Source organism: Salvelinus alpinus, chromosome 33 (assembly GCF_045679555.1).
Source record: "Salvelinus alpinus chromosome 33, SLU_Salpinus.1, whole genome shotgun sequence".
NCBI lineage: Eukaryota > Metazoa > Chordata > Actinopteri > Salmoniformes > Salmonidae > Salvelinus > Salvelinus alpinus.
In genome coordinates, this window is record NC_092118.1 from 5,122,061 (window position 1) to 5,148,478 (window position 26,418).

At 42.2% G+C, this 26,418-nt stretch overlaps 1 protein-coding gene across 2 annotated transcripts in view; it reads left to right on the top strand.

Moving 5' to 3' along the window:
* Positions 1–3,782: 3,782 nt before the first annotated feature.
* The window catches only part of daam2 (dishevelled associated activator of morphogenesis 2), a 238,821-nt gene continuing 216,185 nt past the window's right edge, over positions 3,783–26,418 (top strand). For both annotated transcript variants that reach the window (XM_071381760.1, XM_071381761.1), the window contains exon 1: positions 3,783–4,034. The gene's annotated coding sequence lies outside the window, so the exon portion shown is untranslated. The remainder of the gene's footprint in view (positions 4,035–26,418) is intronic.

A 26,418-nucleotide genomic window follows, 5' to 3' on the forward strand; every position in this document is an offset into this window, starting at 1 on the left:
ATTTAAAGAGGAGTCCGTAATTTGCATTCTAATGATCATGATCTTTTCCTCAAAGAAGTTCATGAATTTATTACTGCTGAAGTGAAAGCCATCCTCTCTTGGGGAATGCTGCTTTTCAGTTAGCTTTGCGACAGTATCAAAAATACATTTCGGATTGTTCTTATTTTCCTCAATTAAGTTAGAAAAATAGGATGATCGAGCAGCAGTGAGGGCTCTTCGATACTGCATGGTACTGTCTTTCCAAGCTAGTCGGAAGACTTCCAGTTTGGTGTGACGCCATTTCCGTTCCAATTTTCTGGAAGCTTGCTTCAGAGCTCGGGTATTTTCTGTATACCAGGGAGCTAGTTTCTTATGACAATTTTCTTTCGTTTTTAGGGGTACAACTGCATCTAGGGTATTGCGCAAGGTTAAATTGAGTTCCTCAGTTAGGTGGTTAACTGATTTTTGTCCTCTGACGACCTTGGGTAGGCAGAGGGAGTCTGGAAGGGCATCAAGGAATCTTTGGGTTGTCTGAGAATTTATAGCATGACTTTTGATGCTCCTTGGTTGGGGTCTGAGCATATTATTTGTTGCGATTGCAAACGTAATAAAATGGTGGTCCGATAGTCCAGGGTTATGAGGAAAAACATTAAGATCCACAACATTTATTCCATGGGACAAAACTAGGTCCAGAGTATGACTGTGGCAGTGAGTAGGTCCAGAGACATGTTGGACAAAACCCACTGAGTCGATGATGGCTCGGAAAGCCTTTTATAGTGGGTCTGTGGACTTTTCCATGTGAATATTAAAATCACCAAATATTTGAATATTATCTGCTATGACCACAAGGTCCGATAGGAATTCAGGGAACTCCGTGAGGAACGCTGTATATGGCCCAGGAGGCCTGTAAACAGTAGCTATAAAAAGTGATTGGGTAGGCTGCATAGATTTCATGACTAGAAGCTCAAATGACGAAAACATAGTTTTTTTTGGTAAATTTAAATTTGCTATCGTAAATGTTAGCAACACCTCCGCCATTGCGGGATGCAGGGGGATATGGTCACTAGTGGAACCAGGAGGTGAGGCTGCACTTAACACAGTAAATTCATCAGGCTTAAGCCATGTTTCATTCAGGCCAATTACATCAAGATTATGATCAGTGATTAGTTCATTGACCATAACTTCCTTTGAAGTGAGGGATCTAACATTAAGTAGCCCTATTTTGAGATGTGATGTATCACGATCTCTTTCAATAATGGCACGAATGGAGGAGGTCTTTATTCTAGTGAGATTGCTAAGGCGAACACCGCCATGTTCAGTTTTGCCCAACCTAGGTCGAGGCACAGACATGGTCTCAATGGGGATAGTTGAGCTGACTACACTGACTGTGCTAGTGGCAGACTCCACTAAGCTGGCAGGCTGGCTAACAGCCTGCTGTCTGGCCTGCACCCTATTTCATTGTGGAGCTAGGGGAGTTAGAGCCCTGTCTATGTTCGTAGATAAGATGAGAGCACCCCTCCAGCTACCCTTGCCTAACGATTGGGTCTGAAGCTGGGCTTGCAGCACAGCTATCCTCGCCGTAAGGCGATCGTTCTCCTGTATATGAGTACAGCGACTGCAATTAGAAGGCATCATGTTAATGTTACTACTTAGCTTCGGCTGTTAGAAGTCCTGACGTCCAGATAAAACGTCCGGAGTGAAAAAGTTGAATGAAAAAAAGTTGAGTGAGGGAAAAACTAAAAATATAAACGTAATTAAAAAGTAAAAACCGTAAAGTTGTCAGGTAGCAAAGTAAGATTGGCAACAAAATGCACAGCAGCGCGTAAACAAGTCTGCAAGTTGTGACCGGAAATAACTCTAGTCTGATCTGTAAACCGAAATTCCAAACTGTAGCCAAGAGATCTGGCCAAGAGATCCGAACATCTTGACAAAGTCGCAATGTGTTGGATTAAGGCCGATTGTGTCCCCGTGGCACCAACCCACGTCTGACACCAATGTAGCGATTCGGGGGGTAGCCCGGACCGGGACTCAAACCCGGGTCCAGCGATGATCAACCCAGTGCCGTAGCGGTTATGCCAAGAGATCCGAACATCTTGACGAGGTCGCTTAAGTCAGGTTGCCAATGGGATGCAGGTCAGAAAAGTCACCATAGTCTCTCCCAGAGCCAATGCAGTTGAACATTCCGAGAGCTACCCTTTTTCCTCCATATACGTTGCTAAGTGATAATTAACGCTTCTGCGTTCGGCTGTTTATTTCTGAAAAGTTTTCTAAACCTATGAAGATGTCCAGTATAAGCAGATATGCAATATGTTGACACTACAACACAGTAAAGACTTGGATACACATTTTCCCGAATGCTAATCAATAAAAACGACTGTTAAATATGCTGCTCTATTTTGCTTGTTTACAGTGGGTCATTTCATAGGAAACTGTTGGAGGCGCTCTTGTATTGTTACATCACCAACATTTCAACAATAAAGTTCTATATGGGCACTAACATGGCAGCGGCTTGTTATTGCCCTAACTCTCTATATACTGTATATGGCTTTGCTCTCTCCCATCTTTATCAGTATCAGAGAAGAAGAGGAGAAACAAGAGGGTCCACGCCCATCAGAACGTGTCCACAATAAGCAGACCGATAAGCAGACTAATATAAGCAGACTAATAAGCAGACCGCCTGCCTCCTCATCCCTTAGTCAGGGTGGAGACAAGACCATCTTGTCAATATATAGGCTACAGTATCTCTGTCAGTAGTGAGTCACCTCCTAGGTCGTTGTCTTGTCCAGATGACATCATAGTTAAAACATACCTATTTTCACCACAGAATCATGTAAAGAAAATGTGTCCATTCATTTTTTTTTTTGCCACTCAGCTCATGAGTTTGCAAAACCTTTCATTCCACTCATCCCTATCCACTGTAAATTCTTCCAATTCCCATTATTGAATAGACATTGTCCCAATCAAATAAATAAGTTCCCTATATTGCACACATTCCTTTACCCCTCCCACCACCACCTCCCCCACCCCATACCCAGCTAGTCTCTCTATCGAAGAGAATAATATAATTTCAATTTCAAGATGAAAATGTATGTTAGGGGAGCTGGGTCAACGTGCGCACAGAATTCACAATTAATGAGGGATTATGGGCCGCGAGAAGATCAAAACTCAGTGGTCATAGAGTTTCTTCATATTTCAGAGGATTATATTCTTAGCATGTTGCTAAGCAGCAGTCTGGGCCTGGTACCTTGTCATATTAGTGTTTAACCAACCCTTATTCACTGTAGCTCTGCAATGCCCTGTAATGTACAGTATGGCAACTGAAGACCGTGGCCACATAGAGATTTTGCCACATGGTTTTTAACAGAGATGACTGCATGAAAAAACACACACTATGTCTTCCTTTGCGCGGTATGCAGCCAATCCGGAAATAGTTGACTTTATTTGAACTGTTGACAAACAAAAACGGACAATAATTGGTGACTGCTTGGTGAATGCGTGTAGGCCTATAATTTAATCACAGCCTTTTCGACGACCACAGGATGATATTTGAATGTAACTGTAACTGCAGGTCACACCAACATATGGACAGGGATAGACAAAATGTTACACTTTATCAATACATAATAGATGGACATTTGAACAACTATCAACAAACTGTTATCAGTTATATGCAGCCCAACCCAACTACGTTTGGCTACTACCACACACCCACACGCGGTAACACTGTGTGTGTGTAACACTGTTTACAGGGCATCAGCTGTGTAATAATAGTATACACGAGCGGTACCTTTAAGAGGGTATGAGTAGGAGGGGTGATGGTCGTGTTTCGACTGATTTCTACTTCTCTGCTCGTTTACACAAACCGGTCACATTCGCTGTGAGTGTAGCGGGCGAATGAACAAGTCTGCGGGAGAGCGAGGCAGGCGACTTAAACCTACGAAGTAGGCATCGTTCTTTATTGGCTTTAACCTGTCTTGTGTGGTTGTGTCTTTTGATGGTTACAACTTCAAGGGATTATTATCGAACGACACGTTTCCCTGAAATGAAACCAGTCGGTAAGTCACAAATGTATGTTATATTTGCTGATAATGGTTAGGCTAATTTGGAGCGCTCCCCTCGTTTGGTTTTCATAGATTCAATGGCCAGTGCCAGAAGAAAGGTAAAACCACATCCTCCACTTCGCTATTTAGTAAAATTGTGGTAGTCTATTGGACATGTGTCATGGCACTGGTACTTTGTAGATCAATGTTTTGTGCGTGTATCCAAATGTAAGTTGCGTAATTTAATTGTATGTGGCTATAGCCTATGCGGTTTCGGGTCTCTAATCTATGAAATACTTCCTTCCACTCATGATGGCTACTATGAAACCTAGATATGCAAATTTGGCCAATAAAATGATTATGATGAGAGATCATTGCTTTCTGTGGAGCAGTACAAAACATTTGTTTCACGGTAACGCACACCAAAGGGCAATTCGTAGGCTATGTATTTAGCCGAATCGAAAAGCACCACCATTACCTACCAAAATACTGTATGGGAACACCAGCTGGAAGGTAAATCGTTAGATGCGTAATACCGTTTTGCTCACGAACATGCATAGCGTTATGTGCGTCAGCTGGGATGGTTTAGCAAATGGTTTTGGAACAATTTTTGCTAAAAATGACATATCATGCTTTATATGTTAATGTCCATTGTTGGGCTACTATACATTGTGCTTGTGCAGGCCAGTTTGATTTAATCGGCGTATGTTTTCTGTTTTTGACTACAATTATATTTGCTGTGTATGTTCAGTAGGCTAAACTGTGATGACTTTTGTCATTCCCGTCGCTACAGATGGAGGGCACTGTCTGACCTCAACATTTCTGTCAACAAGACAGAGTGGAAAATACAGTATCGTAATCTGGTCATCAGTCTATCCATGGCTTTTCTTAAATCTTGCTGTACAATTTGGCTTGTGAAACATTTCGGGTGTTTTACACAACCAATTTGTCAAAATATGTCTCCCTTGTAAAGAATAAAACTCTGTGCTTGCAGCGGCTTATGGTAGAGAAATTAACATTCAATTCTCTGGCAACTGCTCTGGTGAACATTCCTGTAGTCAGCATGGCAATTACACACTTCCTCAACTTGAAACATCTGTGGCGTTGTGTTGTGACAGCTGCACAGTTTAGTGGCCTTTTATTGGCCCCAGCACACGGTTCACCTGTGTAATGATCATGCTGTTTAATCAGCTTCTTGATATGCCACACCTAGCAGGTAGATGGATTGTCTTGGCAAAGGAGAAATGCTCACTAACACGGAACCCAAACCGGCTGCGCACGTGCGCTATCGTGCATAAATGTATTTTGTCTCCCTACACCAAACGAGATCACAACACGCAGGTTAAAATATCAAAACAAACTCTGAACCAATTACATTAATTTGGGGACAGGTCGAAAAGCATTAAACATGTACTGCAATTTAGCTAGTTAGCTTGCACTTGCTAGCTAATTTGTCCTATTTAGCTAGCTTGCTGTTGCTAGCTAATTTGTCCTGTGATATAAACATTGAGTTGTTATTTTACCTGAAATGCACAAGCTCTTCTACTCCGACAATTAATCCACACATAAAACGGCCAACCGAATCGTTTCTAGTCATCTCTCCTCCTTCCAGGCTTTTTCATCTTTGAACTTATATGGTGATTGGCATCTACACTTTTACCATGACAATCGGCAAAACATTTAGTCTTTCAATCACCCACGTGGGTATAACCAATGAGGAGATGGCATGTGGGTACCTGCTTTTATAAACCACTGAGGAGATGGGAAAGGCAGGACTTTCAGTGCGATCTGCGTCAGAAATAGAAAGGAGTTATATTTTAGCCCTTGGCATTGCAGGCGCTTGTTGGCGCGTGCGAGCAGTGTGGGTGCAATAATTGAATAACATGGATTTCTAAATTTATTTTGCGACGTGTCCGGTCTGGTCAGCGTGTAACAGGGATGTAAACAAATTTGTGCAACAATTTGAAAGAAATAAGCTTTTTGTGCCTATGGCAAATTCATGGGATCTTTTATTTCAGCTCATGAAACCAACACTTGACATGTTGCTTTGTATTTTGGCTCAGTATACATTTTAAGTTAAATATTAGCTTTTGTCTGAAGCTGAAAAATATCCAAAATTCAAAAGCTGATTTGACCTATGCCCTGACAAGGCTTTTAAGCATCTATCTTCACTACTGCTAGAGTATTGTAGCTTTTATTGATCTACTGTACTTCAACAACAGATGTACTCACATTGGATGGGTTGATTTTATGATCCAAACCTTCTAAGAGCCTAATACATACTCTTAGAGTAGGTTTACCCCATTAAAGTACTTGGTAATGTAAAAACATGTATTCAGGTAAGACGCATGCAATCTGGGAAGCTGTTCAATGGTCCTAATCTTGATATATGTGACTCACCACCTGGATTCGGTCTTATGTAGTTAAATGTGGAATTGTGTTTTTTTTTTTACATTGGATAAAAGTAGAAGCTCAGAGCTACAAAATGGTATATCATGCACTGCATTTTTGAGGAATAATGGGAAAGTAATTCTGCTTTGAAAGTTGATCAACTTGTAAACTCACTTTTGAGAAAATGTCCTTTGAATGTTTTGGAATCTAGAGAAGAGCTCTGTCTACACCCATTCAGCATCGTTCACACCCTCGTTAAGCTTTAGCCCCATCCATCTAGTTTTGCTCTCGGAGCATTGAGCGCACACCTGGCGCTCTGGCTGATGATTTGTTACCTCTGGATAACATGAAAACAGCCTAACCAGCTCAGCTGGCAACAATTTCATTACGCTTTTTTTGCAGATGTTTACTGACACCGGCCATATTCAATGGGTGTTGTACACTTTAGCTTAAGACGTGTAGCTAGCTAGGTAAACAATGAACCTAGCTAGGTAAACGTGTAAGATCACACACGTAACGTTTGCTAAAGAGCCAGCCAGCTAACAATAGCTAGTTAAACAACAATGAACACAGTGCCACATTATGTCGTTACTACCCTGCATTAATATTCTGGAAGCTAACTAACCAGGTTCAATGTTAGCTAGCTAACATTAGCCTCTAACTAGAAATACAAATGGCTCTGGGATATGAATAATATCAGCTAGGGAGCCAGCCAGTTAACGTTAGCTAGCTCGCTAAAGTACACTTTAGCTTGAAATGAAACCACTTTGTCAAAATTAGAAACATGTAATATCTGAAAGTCTAGCATTAGCTAGCTACAGTATCTTACCTGTATACATCATCATGCATGTTGGACTCGTCTCCCTGTCACGGATTCCATGCTTGGCCTTAGTTTGAAGATGTAATCCGGAGACATGTCCATCTCTTTAGCAATCATACTCTAATTCCACTGATTTCAAAACTTGATCCTCCAGAAAGTGGAGATCAACACTTATGCAGATCCACTACACAATACATTTCCAAAAAAGCTGCGTTCGACAGGATTACCAACAGACAGACCAACTCAAATGGACAGAAGCCGCCTATATGGCAGACCAATCCGAACTCCTCTCTCAGCATGTCCAGCCCACTCGTCTCAGCCAATCATGGCTAGAGGGAAGGTTGCTGACTTTATCTGTGGCTTAACCAACAAGGCTCGTAATTTAACAATTGTATTCCTATTTACAGATGGCATACAAGTTTGTTATTAAGGCAATTGAACTAAGCTCATGAGACTTACTATATTGACTCTTTAAATACTGTAACTTAATGTCTCAAGAGCATAGCGCACCTATCTTACCCTGTCATAACCTAAAATATAAGGTTGCGTTACTCCATTGTTTATAATAGGAAGATAAACCATGTATAGCTTCAAAAGCTGTCAACTACTGAGTAGCTTTATATATTAGGCTAATGTCAAATGTAGGGTTAAGGAATGGTTTCGTGAACTAGAATTAATTTGGGCTGGAGATTTTCCAGTCCTCTTGCTTTTTAGTCCAGGAAAACCTCCCCATAATGTTTAAATGGGTGCAATGTGATGTCTTACTATAAACACGTTTACGTTACCTAAGCTCATTTCCTGCATTTTGCCACCATCTAATATGCCGTCTCTATTTAGAACAAAAAGTAAGGAAAATGCCTACAGTCATCAAGCTAGGTAACATGTCATTATTGAATATGTTTAAGTGATAAGACTGAACTAGATCAAAGGTAATTCAATAATATTGTGTTGCACCTGTAACCAATAGCCTAACAAATGAACAACTCTTGACAATCAAGTCTTTGTATTTTTCTCTTTATCAAGACATCCTCTATCAAATTTCAGCCAGACCGCCCAGCCAGCCTGAGCATCCTGCACCCCCCCCCCCCCCCCCCCCCCACCAGTCTATTCAAAACTCAACTCTCTCCCAACACAATCTCCTTTCCAGTTTCCACCTTAACAGTTGTATTCACATAGGGAAAGGTTTGGGAACCCCAAAAAAACCTACAGTGAAAATATACATTAAAACACAAAACACAAACCGCAAATCCTCCATATAATTAAACTCAGAGGCCTAATAGTACTGTAGAGCTCTTTACTTGCATACACTATTTGGGTAGCCCCGTCCTGTGCCTAGGGGTCCACCACTCTGCAGCATCCCAACCCAACACACCCCACTCAGCTTTAGAATCTTAGTGAAATATTATTGGTTTCGGGTGTTAGCTCAAGGCCTGAGTGACAACCCACAGGACGGCAAACCCCCAGGCCCAGGACTGAGCAGCCCAGCAGCTAGGGATTGCCTAAATGGGCATGTTTTTAATACAGGTTCCTTTAGTCGTACTTTGTTCCATATAAGGCATCCAGACCGTATGAAAATTGCCCAGTATACCCTTAATCTTGTAATAAATCAAACCTAGTGATGCATACTTTTACAGTTTGAGAGGATAACCAAAATTACAAATAATGGCAATGCATTTCTTACCCGCTATAAATGCTTGGTTACAGTCTCTTCAGATAAGTCTCCAGTATCAACATTTCGAAGCAAACAAAAACAGGGAGACTGAAGAATCTGTAGACCTACTGAGATAAAAGTATATGGTCTTTGCCAGAATTCAGCCAGCCTTCACAAAAACATAACATAAGCCTTAGGAAAGTATTCAGACACCTTGACTTTTTCAACAAATTGTTAGTTTACAGCCTTTTAAAATGTATGAAATATTTTTTCCCCTTGTCAATTTACACACAATATCCCATAATGACAAAGCAAGTGTTTGCAAGTATTCAGACCCTTTACTCAGTATTTTGTTGAAGCCCCTTTGGTCTTCTTGGGTATGACGCTACAAGCTTGGCACGCCTGTATGTGGAGAGTTTCCCCCATTCTTCTCTGTAGATCCTTTTCAAGCACTGTCAGGTTGGATGGGGAGCGTCACTATACAGCTATTTTCAGCTCTCTCCAGAGATGTTTGATCAGGTTCAAGTCCGGGCTCTGGCTGGGCCACTCAAGGACACTCAGACTTGTCCCGAAGCCACTCCTGTGTTTTTTGGCTGTGTGCTTAGGGTCGTTGTCCTTTTGGAAGGTGAACCTTTGCCCCAGTCTGAGGTCCTGAGCTCTCTGGAGCAGATTTTTATTAAGGATCTCTCTCTGCTCCATTCATCTTTGCCTCGATCCTGACAAAGTCCCAGCCCCTGCCGCTGAAAAACATCCCCCCATCATGATTATGCCACCATGTTTCACTGTAGGGATGGTGCCAGGTTTCCTCCAGACGTGACTCTTGGCATTCAGACTCTTGGTTTCATCAGACCAGAGAATCTTGTTTCTCATGGTCTGAGAGTCTTTTAGATGCCTTTTGGCAAACTCCAAGCGGGTTATGTGCCATTTTACTGAGGAGTGTTTTCTTCCGTCTAGCCACTCTTTTTCATAAAGGCCTGATTGGTGGAGTGCTGCAGAGATGGGAGAACCTTCTAGAAGGAGAACCATGTCCACAGATGAGCTCTGTCAGTGACCATCGGGTTCTTGGTCACCTCCCTGACCAAGGCCCTTCTCCCCGATTGCTCAGTTTGGCCAGGTAGCCAGCTCTAGGAAGACTGTTGGTGGTTCCAAACTTCTTCCATTTAAGAATGATGGAGGCCACTGTTTTCTTGGGGACCTGCAATGCTGCTGAAATGTTGTGGTACTCCTCCCTAGATCTCTGCCTCGACACAATCTTGTCTCTGCGCTCTACGGACAATTCCTTCGACCTCATGGCTTGATTTTTGCTCTGACATGAACTGTCAACTGTGGGACCTTTTATATAGACCGGTGTGTGCCTTTCCAAATAATGTCCAATCAATTGAATTTACCACAGGTGGACTCCAATTAAGTTGTAGAATTATCTCAAGGATGAACAATGGAAATAGGATGCACCTGAGTGCAATTTTGAGTCTCATAGCAAAGGGTCTGAATACTTATGTAAATAAGGCATTTCTTTTTTAAGAAATTTGCTAATTTCTAAACATGTTTTTGCTTTGTTATTTTGGGGATTTGTGTGTAGATTGCTAAGGATTTTTTATTTATTTAATCAATTTTAGAATAAGTCAGATCTGGCTAAGCTTTAAATATTGTTATCAGGTATCCTATTGAAATATTGAGTGCAATAGTCTAGGGTCTACACCAGAGGTTAATGGTTCTGTAGGAGGAAGGTATATGGTGGAGGCAATTAAGCTTGGAATGCAATGTGTAAAGTAAGTGTAATCACATGTGTCAGACACTGATAAGGATGGAGAGATGTGGTTTAGTGAGGAAGGGGTTCAGGCCAGGTCACATTAAGGGAGAAGGAACAGTTTATTGCCCTTATTGCTTTACATCTGTATTGCTAGACAGGAAGTTATGTTTAGAGAGGAGACTCCACACACATTGGAGTGTATATATACTACCACTGGTGGAAATATATTTTTGTCTGTTGAGCTGTTCGAGCATTTGAGTGAATAAACTTGGTTGGAGCTTTTATAGTGTCCGTAACGTAACAAAGTAGAAAAAGTCAAGGGGTCTGAATACTTTCCGAATGCACTGTATGTCCCCTTCTGTGTTTTACACCTCCAGCAGAGGAATAACATTTCTGAGTGTATGTAATTGTTTCACTGGCATATAGCACATTCTATGGATGGTCTTAAACTGCAGTAATGTGTCTGAGAGGATATGAACATGACTGGGCATTCGAACATATCTGTATCCATTTATCATCAATAGCTTCTACCAGATCTTCAATTTTTTTATATATTTTTTTACATGTTTTGTGTCATTGGGAAAAGCCTCTATCAACACTTAATACAGTTTGTAAATCATCTTTGGAGGTTTGTCAGACTGCCTTAAAATAGCAACTGGCTTGTCCGGTGTTTGCTGCACAGAGAGAACAAAGAGTTGTATCTGCAAAAATCCACGTGAGCTCCATCAGACTGGCCTTCCCTGGCTGCCTGTCCCTGCTGAGACTACTGTTACCATCTGATCCTCCTAAAATGAGGCATGATAAAGAATTTCCATAATGGGAATGATGCAGAGGTCTGGACTCGAGTCACATGACTTGGACTCAAGTCACAAATATGATGACTTGGACTTGAGCCTTATGACTCGAACTGACTTGATACCCTCCCCAAGCCCAAATATTAAAAAATGATGCTATTAAAAAAAAAGTGTGCAGCGCATCAACTCTTCATTTAACGGATTACAGTTTGAATCGGACAGCAGCCGAAAAAGTTGTGCGTGGCAGTGCAGAGGAATGTCGGCGAGTAAATTCAGATGGAGCCCTTGGATAGATGATACAACAAATTGTTATTTTCGGATATAAAGACGACGCTGTATCAACAAAAAAACGGATTGCGACTTGCGAAACATGCGGGAAGACAATTAGACGGCGGCGCAACAATTTCCAACTTTGTTCGACATTTGAAGCTGCACAAAGAACGGTAAATCGTGGCTAATATAGCCCGACAGCTATATAATTTATAACGTTAATAGTGTAGCATGTAGGCTAACGTAACATTAAATCAATGAGCCTCCACACAGTCAGTGCGGGAACGTGATCATTGCACCCAAGGTTGAGCTACAACTGGCTAGGCAGTTGGTAGCCTAAAAGCCTGCCTGACATTACTGCTGTTCCTAAAACCATTGACATACGTTAGCCTACTGTAACCACACAGAGATAGTGAGTGTGAGTGTGTGTTGGGTGATTTTTGTACAAGCCTACATCGCCCGACTGCGATCCTCGATAGTCGATCACTATTGGGGGGGGGTCTTTCTCATGGCTACCCATGTATTTCCATGGAAATATAACGTTTATTTGGCAAGTAACACACAAATATATTATTAAAAGCATTCATGATTTGCCTAAATGTAATATACTAACTATTACTCTTGTTAAAAATATGAAATATGGTATTACATTTGGTGAAGAGCACATTAGGACTTGATACTTGACTTGGTACTTAAGTGCTAAGACTTGTGACTTGTAAACAATGACTTGGTCCCGCCTCTGGAATGATGTTCATTTATATATTATTGATTCTATTCTTGTATAATATATGGTTCAATAATTGAAATGCCCGTTCCCAGATCCCAGACCAACTTTACGCTTAACATGCTGTCCTGTAGCTACTGTAGGTCTACCCATTTCAAGATGGAACTTTGTATCGTTCACTGATATTGTTAATATACTTCTAAATTCACCTGAGCTCTGTAGACTGGTCTTCCCTGGCTGTCTGAATCTGCTGGGACCCCTGTCACCATCTGATACTGCTAAGAAATGAGTGTAGTGCACAGTCAGTACACAAGAGGGCTGCATTCCCGCGGGATGCCTGCGGGAACTGCAGGTCCCAACCGAGATCATTACGGCGCAGTCAGCATTTTTCATTATGTTGGGGCAGGTGGTCAGACGTCTTTGAGAAATATTTTTGTTGTCCCACAGATGATCCTCTTTCTGCTTTTGTATGCGTTAGCCTACCTATTGTTTTTAAAAGCACATTTTTTCCCCCGCATTATTCATACACACAGATTTCGCTGCTTCAACTTCAGTAGCATCACATTTTATTTGTCACATACACATGGTTAGCAGATGTTTAATGCGAGTGTGGCGAAATGCTTGCTCGTCTAGTTCCGACAGTGCAGTAATATCTAAACATTCCCCAACAACTACCGAATACACACAAATCTAAAGGGGTGAATGAGAATATGTACATGTAATTATATGGATGAGCGACAGTGCAATAGATGGTATAAAATACAGTATATACATGTGATATGAGTAATGTAAGATATGTAAACATTATTAAAGTGGCATTATTTGGAGTGCATTGTGTAAAGTGACTAGTGATCTATTTATTAAAGTGGCCAGTGATTGGCTCTCAATGTAGGCAGCATCCTCTGAGTTAGTGACTGCTGTTTAGCAGTCTGATGGTTTTGATGGAAGCTGTTTTTCAGTCTCTCGGCCTAGTTCCTAGCTCAAGTGTGCCTGTGTGTAGTTTCATTGCAAATAGAGTAGGCTGCCTCCATGGGTGGAGAATCACGTGGCAGTTAATTTGAATATGACATTACGTTTAATGATTTGGACTGTAGTTTTACTACAGTGTCTGTAAATGTATATTGATAATGGAAAGAAGTGGAGGGCGCTCAACCAACGTGAGTCGAAGTGCAATCAATTTTTTTTAATCATGATTGAAAAGGCACCGCGCACAGGTTAGGCTATGGTGAGCAAGTGTTTTGATTACCCAGTTTGTCTCTGCCTGCAAGTTGTCCTCCTTAAAGTTAGGCGATATCCTATAGGCCTATGCAAGTCTCGGTCATTTTTTTTCTGCTTCAAGTTCAGTAGCCATACCTGCGAGATCGGGTGCGCGTGTGGTCTCATAAATAGAGTAGGCTATAGTCTACGACTGGGCGGAGAAGCACGGGGCGGATATCTTTCCAAGGAAATGTACTACTTAAATAGATTAGACTATAGTTTACTACATTGCCAGAGAAAAATATTGATCACCCATATTTCTCCATTTGGAAAATCGTCTGACTCCTAAAAGGTAGGCTATAAAAATAGCTCAAGAGAAAGTGAAAGTCTGTCCAACTCTGCTCTCTTCAAGTTACTTCTAGCATATTGGCTGATATGAGGACATGCTGTATTTCTCACTTTGACTGAGACTAGTTTGTCATCTTAATTCTGTCCATCTTTTTCATTTTCTCCTTCAACAAAAATGATATGTTGGCCCCCATGTATCTAATTAGTTAGCTTTCCTTCATTGTTTGCTGTAAAAGATTGTTTTGAGTTACATCGACACCCCCCTTGAATATTCAAACGGAAGGAAGTGGTCATAATCTTTTTGTGATTCGAGTGTCACTGTTGACAATTAGGTCATTTATTGGAGGTAATTTCAAGTGCCAATTGGAAAATGCTTATATTTCAAAGCCTCACATGATTTTATATTACAGTTTAATAGACCAATTTGATTGGGTACTTGGCATACCTTTGTCCATTCCAGGTCGTTAGTGCTTGATAGATGTGATAAACCGTTTGATTAAACTCAATATCTGGCAATGTAATCGCACCTCACCTGTTCGCTGGGATTTCTTTGCCAGTAGTTAGGGCCTTATGGATGAAAGGATTGGTGCGGGTTATCACATTTTTAATCAGACCAACCCTTTGGGAGTAGGTGTTTTGAGGGATTTGGAAATGTAATGCTGTTGAAGGAATTTGTGTAAATGTGCAATGCATGTACTTTTACACGCATCAAGAGGCCAGCATTGAAACCAGAGCTCACCGTGTTTGAGTCAACAATGGATGAATTAGTAGGAAAGTCACAGGCCCGAGTGCAACACAGTGTGCATTTGAAGGACTGCATTATGGTAAAATTCGGCAAGCTTTTAATACACAAGTTCTTCAATTTCAGCTTTTCAGTGAGCTATGTTTAGCACAAAGTCACTTTTGGTTTGTTTTTGAGTTGAATTCAAGCCTCTTTTGGCACATTTGTGTGTTTTTTTATATTTTTGTCCTATTTTGATGACACATGCTCGTCCGGCTACCTGTATGTTTTGGATGGAGTGGATGAAAAACATGTCTGGCGTCCAAGAATAACAGGACGTGACTGGCTGGGCTAAGGTCTTCTCATCTTGGCCATGTCCCAGAGTAGTGCACAGACTGCTGACAAGGCAGGTAAGGGGCTTTTTGGCAATGGGGCAGAGGTGTGTGTGTGTGTGTGTGTGTGATGAATGGAAATCAAGCGGTGGGCAGTAGGTGTTGGGTGCAGAAACCACTCCATTCTCCCCTGGATGGCGTGGGGTTTGCTTGCTCTACCGGGCCAGATGTCGTGGTTGACAAGGGTTCCTGCCAGTCGCGGGGTAAGGTGAGAAGCTGGGCTGGGCTAGCTGCATGGGCGGACAAGCAGAGGGTACTTAGAGGCGTGAGCAGCTGCTGTGTAGACACCTATGCACACATCAATACAGGACACGCATGATCACAAACAGACACGTGCTATAGAATGGGCCAAAGGGATACACCTCAAATAGTGCCCATCCATTAAAGTACATGGACAGACATCAACATGCACCCACACAGAAGGAAGGCTTATCAAAACAACTGTCTTACTAATCCCAGATTCGTCCATCGGACTGCCATAAGGTGAAGCGCGACATATCAATCCAGAGAGCGTGTTTTTCGATTGCTCCAAAGTCCAATGGCGGTGAGCCATACACCACTCCAGCCGACCCTTGGCATTGCACATGGTGATCTTCGCCTTGTGTGCGGCTGCTCGGCCATGGAAACCCATGTCGTGAAGCTCCCGGCGAACAGTTCTTGTGCTGACGTTGTTTCCGGAGGCAGTTTGGAACTCTGTAGTGAGTGTTGCAACCGAGGACCCATTCTGTGAGTTTGTTGCCTACCACTTCACAGCTGAGCCGTTGTTGCTGCTGGATGTTTCCATTTCACGATAACAGGACTTACAGTTGACCGTGGCAGCTTTAGCAGGGCAGAAATTTGACAAACCGACTTGTTGTAAAGGTGGCATCCTGTGACGGTGCCACATTGAAAGTCGCTGAGCTTTTCAGTAAGGCCAATGGAGATTGCATAGCTGTGTTCTCAATTTTATACACGTCAGCAAAGGTGTGGCTGACATAGCTGAATCCACTAATTTGAAGGGGTGTCCACATACTTTTGTATATATAAAGTGCCTCCTTTACCTCGTACCCCTGCACATCGAATCAGTACTGGTACCCCCTGTATATAAGTTATTGCTACTCAATTTAAAAAAATGTCTCCCTGCATTGTTGGGAAGGGCCCGTAAGCATTTCACTGTTTGTTTATGAAGCATGTGACAAATAACATTTGAATGATTTAAGTTTTGTCTAACCGTGGAAGAGAAGTCAGATTTCTGCCAGGATAGAACTGATTCTGATACAAAAATGTTTTCTGGTGAGTGTTTTGCATTGATCTGTGTCAGGTCTTGTAGAAACTCCAAATAGAAATGAAGTGGGGAAAATAGCATACCCATGTCGTGGGCAGAATGGAGAGAGAAATGTGCAGCAGTTGCTGAATGCACTTTTATTTTTGGAACTATATTCAAATGTAAAAAAAATTGTTTAAATTACATCTTAAACAAAGCTTTTTCATTGTTTAAAATAGGCCTACAAATGTTTTGCTTGGCTGAAACATGACTTTATACTGTGCTGTATGCTAGAATATTGGACGTACACTGTCTCCCCTCATTTCAATTTTAAGCCTCCATCTCCGTCTACCAATCAGGGCCCCAGAAGAGTCAGAGGTTTTGAGAGGACACTAACTCAGTGAAGTGTTACAGCGGGTGTGTTTGAGGACTCGGGCTGATCTGCTTGAATCTCAGATGTGAATAGGGACACTGACATTTCAGTGGGGATTAAGGAAGCATGGTAAACACATACTAGTTTTGGGCTTGAAAAATACCTACTGTGCCTTTGGGAAGTATTCAGACATTTTCTTATGTTACAGCCTTATTCTAAAATGTATTAAGTTGTCCCCCCCCCTCATCAATCTATACACCATAATGACAAAGACATTATTTATTTTTGTGGAATTTTTGCAAATTTATTAACTTAAATATCACATTTACATAAGTATTCAGACCCTTTACTCAGTACTTTGTTGAAGCACCTTTGGCAGCGATTTACAACCTCTTCTTCTTGGGTATGACGCTACAAGCTTGGCACACCTGTATTTGGGGATTTTCTCTCATTCCTCTCTGCAGATCCTCTCAAGCTCTGTCAGGTTGGATGGGGAGCATCGATGCACAGCTAGTTTTAGGTCTCTTCAGAGATGTTCGATCAGGTTCAAGTCCGGGCTCTGGCTGGGCCTCTCAAGGACAGTCAGAGACTTGTCCCGACGGCACTCCTGCGTTGTCTTGGCTGTGTGCTTTTGGTCGTTGTCCTTTTGGAAGGTGAACCTTCGCCCCAGTCTGAGGTCCTGAGCACTCTGGAGCAGGCTTTCATCAAGGATCTCTCTGTACTTTTCACCGTTCATCTTTGCTTCGATCCTGACTAGTCTCCCAGTCCCTGCCGCTGAAAAGAGTGACCATCAGGTTCATGGTCACCTCCCTGACCAAGGCCCTTCTAGGAAGAGCCGGCCAGCTCTAGGAAGAGTCTTGGTAGTTCCAAACCAGTTCCATTTAAGAATGATGGAGGCCACTGTGTTCTTGGATCTTCAATGCTGCAGAAATCTGTGCCTCGACACAATCCTGTCTCGGAGCTCTATGGACAATTCCTTCAAACTCGTGGCTTGGTTTTTGATCTGACATGCACTGTCAACTGTGTGCCTTTCCAAATCCTGTCCAATCAATTGAATTTAACTAAGGTGGACTCCAAGTTGTCAAACATCTGAAGGACGATCAATGGAAACAGGATGCACTTTAGCTCAATTTCGAGGCTCATAGCAATCGGTCTGAATACCTATAAGGTATTTTACATCTGCAAAAAAATCTGAACTTGTTTTCACTTTGTCATTGTGGTATTGTGTGTAATCAAATTTAAATAATGCTGTAACGTAACAATGTGGGAAAAAATCAAGGGGTCGAATACTTTCCGAAGGCACTATGTGAGCCTCAGTAAATGCAAGTCATTGCATTGCAACTTGGCTCTTTGTTAGATTAAATGAATAAGAGAATATTACTTCTTTGTCATGGGTTGGGTGTTACTCCTGAGGTTGAGAAATTGACCAGTGGTCCCTTTTTTTTAAAAGTCCATGTTTCATGTTGGACTAACAGTTAGTCACTAACCCTCTATACGTCTTGGTTTCCTGTCTAGTTTGTCAGTGGAGGGTTGTGTTGGGAGAGTGTTTAATGTCTTTTCACTTCAGGCAGTTGTCTGGCCTACTATACAGTATTTGTCTGGCTTGGGGGGCCTAGTGTTCACGGGGGTTGGTGGGGCGGTGGTGCTAGGGTCTGAATAGTCTGGTCTGTTTCCCTCACACAGTAGTGGGGCTGTGAAACACCTGAGTCGGATAGGAACGGCAGCGTGGCAGGAATGCCCCCTTGTGCCAACCACAACTGGCATCAGAACGGGACGAGGCTTGTCCAACCGTGGCGCGATGCTACGATATTAACAGGCACTGAATGCATGTGGGCTGGCTCCCACACTTACTTTCCACAGCGTGTGTCCGTCTCTCTGTCGCTCCATTGTTGCCTCTTAGTCTCCCTCTACCCCTTTCTACTCCATCTTATGCATTTCTTTAACTTGAGGTCCATATCTTAAAATATACATACTTACATAGCATGGGAACTGTAGCATGATTTATCATATGCAGTTATGCAACTTGTAATGAATCTACTCCATTTTACATTTTAGTCATTTAGCAGACGTTCTTATCCAGAGCGACTTACATACCTGTCTGGCCTTCTAAGCCCTAAAGCCACCCATTTTATACAGACCATAGTTTAAGTTCCTACGAGGAGGAAGTCTCCTTGCCTAATGGGATCTATTAAACAAAACAGTGGAAGAAGCGTTCTTATTCTTAACCCCCCCCCCCCCCCCACCACCTCTTCTTCCTACACTTCCCCCCCCCTCCTCCTCAGTCTCTCCATCTTCATTTCCTCTGTCAGTTCCACAACACCCACGGCAACGTAATCGCACGGTTAATTAACTCATTCTGCATACTCAATTGTAGAAAAAGATGCCTCCAAGTTCTGTTTTCATGTTCCCTTTTAACACGACGTGTTATCGTTGTCTACTGCCTTGACACCAGTGTTACTGTTGCGAGGAGAGCCTTTTCCTACCTGTCCCAGTACTTATGAATGGAAACAGTGGTTTGCTGCCTGAATAGCCTGTCTCTGTTTCTCCCACTAATTTATATTGGAGGTAATTTAAGCTTGGGCCTCTCTTCGAATTGTTTGAATTCAATGGAGAAGGGAGGCTGCATTTGCATCAATTCCTGCATAAATGAAGGCTAGATAGGTTCCTCGGTTATTATCTGACGCAAACGCTTGCAGAGCAGGTGCAACACTTGGCCTAATTATTCCCTGAGAAATTAAAGGGCCATCATGGGGAATGCTTTAGCACCAGGATAATGGGGGGGGTTGTGAATATCCTAATACTTCTTGCATCCTGATGGCTTCAACCCCCTTCCATAATCATCCTGCCCTATGCTCCTCCTCACCCCCCTTCACTCCTTCCCTGCCTCCATCACTTCCCCAGACCACTGACTCAATGAAATGGTTGTTTCTGTCCCCCGTCTCCCTTGCAGTCACAGGCAATTAGTGCACGTTATAAACAGGCCGCAGGACGGATGCCGGGAGTGGGCATCCGACCCTCACACAGTTATCTAATATTACCCTGGGCTACCGTGAAAGAACCATGGTAGGGGGTGGTTTGTGGAGAAAAGGCAGGGTCTGTTTCTGGACCCTCACACGTGCTACACTGAGCACAAAGCCCCTCTTTTACTAGGGATCTGGTGCACATATGGAAACATTTTCTTCAACTCCCCCCAAGCAAACCCCCTTTTCTTCCCCTTGACTGCAGGTTTCCCCTCACCTCCACTGCTCACTCTGCTATCTACCTGAGGATAATTTGGGGGGGCAGTGTACTACCTGGAAAAGGTTCTCTCTCTCTCCCTCTCCTTGTACCACAGAACCCTACTCACGCACCCGACTGCCTCAATGTCTGCTCATTCACTTACAGGGCCTTGCCCTCCAGCCGCAGGAGTAATATGAGGAATCCTAATTGTAACTGTGTCAATGCTTCTGGTTAGGACTTTCTTTGTCTGGCAATACCAGCCATTCTAATCCAATGAGACAAGTATGACTGTTTCTGTTTAGAATTTGACATGCGTACCTTAGGTCAGTCATTACCTGAGATTCTTGCAAAGGTAGACCTTGCTGTCAGGCAGCAGCAGACCATTGGATCACATAAACATACATTTGTTGCATTCACTGCTTCACAGAAAGACTTCAGGTTAGGTTCCTCCTTGCATTCCTTGCCTCGGTTCAAGATCGGTTCCTTGCGTTCAGGATCGAACATTCAGTAAAGTGTGCTTGCTTCTCCATAATTGGATTCGTAGAAGCGCAACACTAGATTAACATCAGTACAACAGTAATACAATATTGGTGTGACATCATCTCGGAGCAGAGACCTTTGACTGCACAGCTGGGTGCAGATAACAGCACAGCTTGGATGTTTATTTTTCCCCCACTGCATTCCAGCTTCTTATTTATAATAGCGATGATATCCAACTCCGGGGGTTACTTCTTTAAAAGGACATTTTGCAAACTCGCTAAAAAAAAGGAGGGTTTGCATGCTACATTTTCCAGAGATGTAACCTTTAGATTTCCAGCAGAGAGACATCGATCACACTGAAATAATTGTGAGTTTGGCAAGGGTCAAAGATTGCGAGATGCATGACTGGGCACCGTAGCGAAGCTCGGCAAAATCCGAAGGCTGCAAATGGAAAGCTGTAAAGCTCCTTCAGTGGGGATCTGCTTGTGGATCTCCCATGTATATCATGGAGTTTAGGGTTTGAAACTGTGGTCGGGGATTAACTGTACTTCTATATTATGCACGTAGTCAAAGCTGGAATGTAGGCCGGTGGAGAAAGGGAAACCGGCTAAATGAATTTGAATAATCCTAGCCCTTCTACGTAGAGGGGACAGTGTTTTATCCAGAGGCTCGACAAATGTTTATCTGATTTTGAATAATAAATAATATAATCTACCACAACATTAAACTTTACAACATCAACAGTATTGCAGAACATATAGACCAGAACAATTTAGCAGTGTCCTCATCTGAATATGAGCCAGTCAAACTATACTGGTAGACATATTCTTTGGTGATACAATGTGGGCTAACAGCGCTGGTCAGATGAACACATTAAACAGACTCTCGTCAGACTCCCGTTCATAGATCCTCAAAGTCCTTCCCATTTTTTCAGTTTGGAAAGACTGTTGAAGTAGGAGTGGATGGGCCAGTTGGCGAAGTCAAATTAGCTTTTTGGTCTTAAGGTTAGGCATAATGTTAGCAGTGTGGTTGGGTTTAAAATCTGATTTTATGACTTTGTAGCTAGGCTGGCTAGTGACCACCCTGTAGGCCTCCAGGACAAGATTCATCCCAATAAATGTCAACCTGAAAAAAGAGGCTATGCCCAACACAGAGACCTGTGGAGAGGTTTGACCTTTTAACCTCTACAAACAGAATAAATGTCTTGGAGGGTTAAGTTGGTTATTAGACATCTGCAAAGGGGTGGTCATTATATACTTTGGATTCAATTATGCTGACAGCTGGGGGTAGTCACCCAAGGGCATTTCAGACCAAGCTCTGGAGTCATCTGACTTATGTTTTACTCCTCCACCAAACCTCGACTGAACTATTCCTCCCTCAACTTGAATACTGAACAATTTGATCCCATTTGTTATCTTAAGATCTACCATTGGTGATTTGTTTCCTAGGATAGAACTCTGCTAAAGACAAATGAGTCCCCCCACACCACCCAATTTAATGCCTAGCAGATGGTTTTCAGGGCCCTCATGAGAGCCAGTTTCATTATAGCGGTTGTTGTGGGTTGACTGACCTTCATGTCTTAAAGTAATGATGGACTGTCGTTTCTCTTTGCTTATTTGAGCTGTTCTTGCCATAATATGGACTTAGCCCTATTTGGTAAAAGACCATCTTCTATATACCAACCCTACCTTGTCACAACACAACTGATTGGCTCAAACGCATTAAGGAAAGAAATTCCACATCTGCACTTCAGGTGACTACCTCATGAAGCTGGTTGAGAGAATGCCAAGAGTGTGCAAAGCTGTCATCAATGCGACGGGTGGCTATTTTGAAGAATATAACATATTTAGATTTGTTTAACACTTTATTTTGTTACTACATGATTCCATACGTGTTCATAGTTTGTCTTCACTGTTATTCTACAATGTAGAAAATTGTAAAAAATAAAGAAAAACCCTTGAATGAGTAGGTGTTCTAAAACTTTGGACCGGTAGTGTAAGTATTCAGACACTTTACTCAGTACTTTGTTGAAGCACCTTTTGACAGCAATTACAGCTTTGAGTCTTCTCGGGTGTGACGCTACAAGCTTGGGACACCTGTATTTGGGGAGTTTCTCCCATTTTTCTAATCTGTATATCCTCTCAAGCTCTTTAGTTGGATGGTGAGCGGTACTGCACAGCTATTTTTAAGTGTCTCCAGAGATCAGGTTCAAGTCCGGGCTCTGGTTGGGCCACTCAAGGACGTTGAGGCTTGTCCCGAAGCCACTCCTGGGTTTGTCTTGGCTGTGTGCTTAAGGTCATTGTCCTGTTGGAAGGTGAACCTTTGCCCCAGTCTGAGGTCCTGAGAGCTCTGGAGCAGGTTTTCATCAAGGATCACTCTGTACTTTGCTTTGTTCATCTTTCCCCCAATCCTGACATAGTCTCCCAGTCTCTGCGCTGAAAAACATCCCCACAACATGACACTGCCGCCACCATGCTTCACCGTAGCCAGGTGTCCTCCAGACTTGACTCTTGGCCTTAAGGCCAAAGTGTTCAATATTGGTTTCATCAGACCAGATAATCTTATTTCTCATGGTCTGAGAGTCTTTAGGTGCCCTTTGGCAAACTCCAAGTGGGCTGCGATGTTCCTTTTACTGCGGAGTGACTTCTGTCTAGGCACTACCATATTGGCCTGATTGGTGGAATGCTGCAGAGATGGTTGTCCTTCTGGAAGGTTCTCCACATCTCCTAACCAAGACCATTCTCCCCCGATTGCTCAGGCTGGCCTTTCAGCCAGCTCTAGGAAGAGTTTTGGAGGTTCTCAAACTTCTTCCATTTAAGAATGATGGAGGCCACTGTGTCATTGGGCACCTTCAATGCTGCAGAAATGTGTTTGTACACTTCCCCAGATCTGTGCGTCAACACAATCCTGTCTAGGAGGTCTACGGACAATTCCTTCAACCTCATGGCTTGGTTTTCTTTCTCTGACATGCACTGTCAACTGTGGGACCTTTTATATAGACAGGTGTGTGCCTTTCCAAATCATGTCCAATCAATTGAATTTTACCACAGGTGGACTCCAAGTTGTAGAAACATCAAGGATGATCAATGGATACAAGATGCACCTGAGCTCAATTTTGAGTGTCATAGCAAAGGGTCTGAATAGTTATGTAAAAAAGGTATTTCTGCTTTTTAAAATTTCTAAACGTTTTCTTCGCTTTGTCATTTGTGTATTGTGTGTAGATTGCTGAGGATTTGTATTGATTTAATCAATTTTAGAGTAAGACTAACTTAATAATATGTGGGAAAAGTCAAGGGATCTGAATACTTTCTGAAGGCACTGTGTGTGTGTGTGTGTGTCACCTCTCCCGGCTCTTACTGACATCTACCCTCTTTTCCAACAAGCATCCTCACCCACTGCGCACCGACCCACTCCGGATGTCCATGCACTTTGAAATTTGGTCAGTCTGCCCTGGCCGGACCAAATCTGAACCAATCATAGATGTCTATATTCTGCATGTTTGGACAGTACAGAAGAGAACAGCACAGTGAAGAAAAGTACAGCAGAATAGAGTACTAGTGTACTGAACATATCTACTTTACTGTACTGAACTCTACCGTACTGTGCTCTACTGTGATGTCCAAACATGAGAAACATAGATGTCTATGATTGTTTCAAATTTGGTCTGGTACGGCCCATCCTAATGTCGTCTTGTTTGGGGGCGGAGCTCATTACAATAATAGCCAGTGTGTAGAATAATACCTAAATATGCAAAATAAGGATATTTCATATTTCTACCTTTTTTTTGTGTACCTAGTCAGGATACAACACCATGAAGAGAATGATATTCATATCCATAATTATTAGGGCTGGGAATTGCCAGGGACCTCACAATAAGACATATTATCACAAAACATCAAATTGTAATGGTCACATACACATGGTTAACAGATGTTAAAGCTAGTGTAGCGAAATGCTTGTGCTTCTAGTTCTTACAGTGCAGTAATATCTAACAAATTCACAACGACTACCTTATCCACACAAATGTAAAGGGATGAATATGTATGGATGATATCTGGATGGCGTTGCGGCATAGGCCAGATCCAAACATATTGCTCACCATATGTCTACTGCAGAGGGTCAAGAGGGAGCCATCAGTCATTGAAATAAAAGTGCTGAAAACAAATTAGCTCCGTAATTAAAAAGATGGAGAACAAGCTATAAAGGAAAAATATATATATATTTTTTGTGCAGGTCCAGCCAACTAGCGCAACAATTATATAGAGAAATTGTCAAAATGACCGTGTCTGTGACCCATTTCAGGAAACTAGGCATGTGTCAGGAAAAAAAAGTAATTCAACGCTCTGGATAACATGAAAACAGCCTAACCAGCTCTGTTAGTGTGAGTAAAATGGTCAGTGGGCTGTTCTCATGTGTTTCTGGAAGTAGCTAGCAAGTTAGCTTGGGTGCTTGACTGCTGCTGTTAGTACAAAACGCTCGGATCAACCCTTAATATTGCCTGCTAACATTTTATTTTAACTAAATATGCAGGTTTAAAAATATGTACTTCTTTGTATTGATTTTAAGAAAAGCATTGATGTTTATGGTTAGGTACATTTGTGCAACGGTTGTGCTTTTTTTTGCGGATGCGCTTCTATTAAATCACCCGTTTGGCAAAGTTGAATTGGGCTGTGAGTCGATGATAAATTAATAGGCACCGCATTGATTATATGCAACGCAGGACAAGCTAGTTAACGACACATGGTTGATGATATTACTAGGTTAACTAGTGATTATGTGAAGATTGATTGTTTTTTCTAAGATAAGTTTAATGCTAGCTAGCAACTTAGCTTGGCTCCTTGCAGCCACAAGGTCCTTTTGATGCTGCACTCGCGTAACAGGTGGTCAGCCTGCCACGCAATCTCCTCGTGGATTGCAATGTAATCAGCCATAATCTGCATCCAAAAAGGCCAATTACCGATTGTCATGAGAACTTGAAATTGGCCCTAGTTGCTACCAAATCATTGGCCATTTTCTCAAAAGTGATAATGCAAGTTTGTCAACTTTCAAAGCAGAATTACTTTCCCATTGTTCCTCAAATGCAGTGTATGGAATGCCATTTGTGTCTCTGCTTTTATCCGATTTTTGCCTCATAAGACTGAATCAAAGCGGTCGGACACATATAGTAAAAAATAATATCTGTATCGATTTCAGGAAGTGTCTGGGAACGAGTTTAGCTGTAATGTGGCTAACATCTTCACTTTAGAACGTGCGCCATCCTTCAGCATAACACGTCAACCTTTTTTATAAAGCACATGTTTATCATATTCGACCATGGTGGGTTATGTCACATTTGACGTTGATTGTCACACAGTTGTGCCAAATTTATGAACCCTTTATAAAGCATGACATACGGTTATAGATGCTTTGCAACACATGTATGTAGAGCTTATGAAGGCTTTATAAGCTGAACGTCATTTAAAGCGGGACCCATTTCTGTATAGTACATTTGAAGCGGGACCCATGATGTCATGTTAACGGATGTAAATCCACTTCACCTACGGTAGTTCAATAACCCTTTTTTTTCTAAACTCAAGGTGTCATCTCATAGCAGACACCATCTTTCTGCAGACGTCTTTGACTCTTAATTCGGAGCAGATATTTCGTTTTTGGAAAACGTGATCATAACCTGAGGGAGGTTTTACCGTAATACTGTTACCAAACTTTGTATTTTATTTGTTTTTATTTGACTAGGCAAGTCAGTTAAGAACAAAATTCTTATTTACAATGACGGCCAAGCCCGGAAGTAGTGCTTGTGCATAGAGTTGTGGGGTTTGTTAAACTTTTGAAATCAAAGTTGTTTTTGGTTTGTCATACGTTATAAAATATCGGAGTCAAAGCGCAATTCTGTTAACATGGAATTGCCCTGTAGCTGCTGTTCCCGCCCTCCCTCCTTCCCTTTCTCCCTCCCTCCAGAGGACAGGGGTCTTGGTCGCTGCCCTCTGCGGCTCTGTTTGTTTGTGGGAAAATTCCTGGTCGGTCCGTGA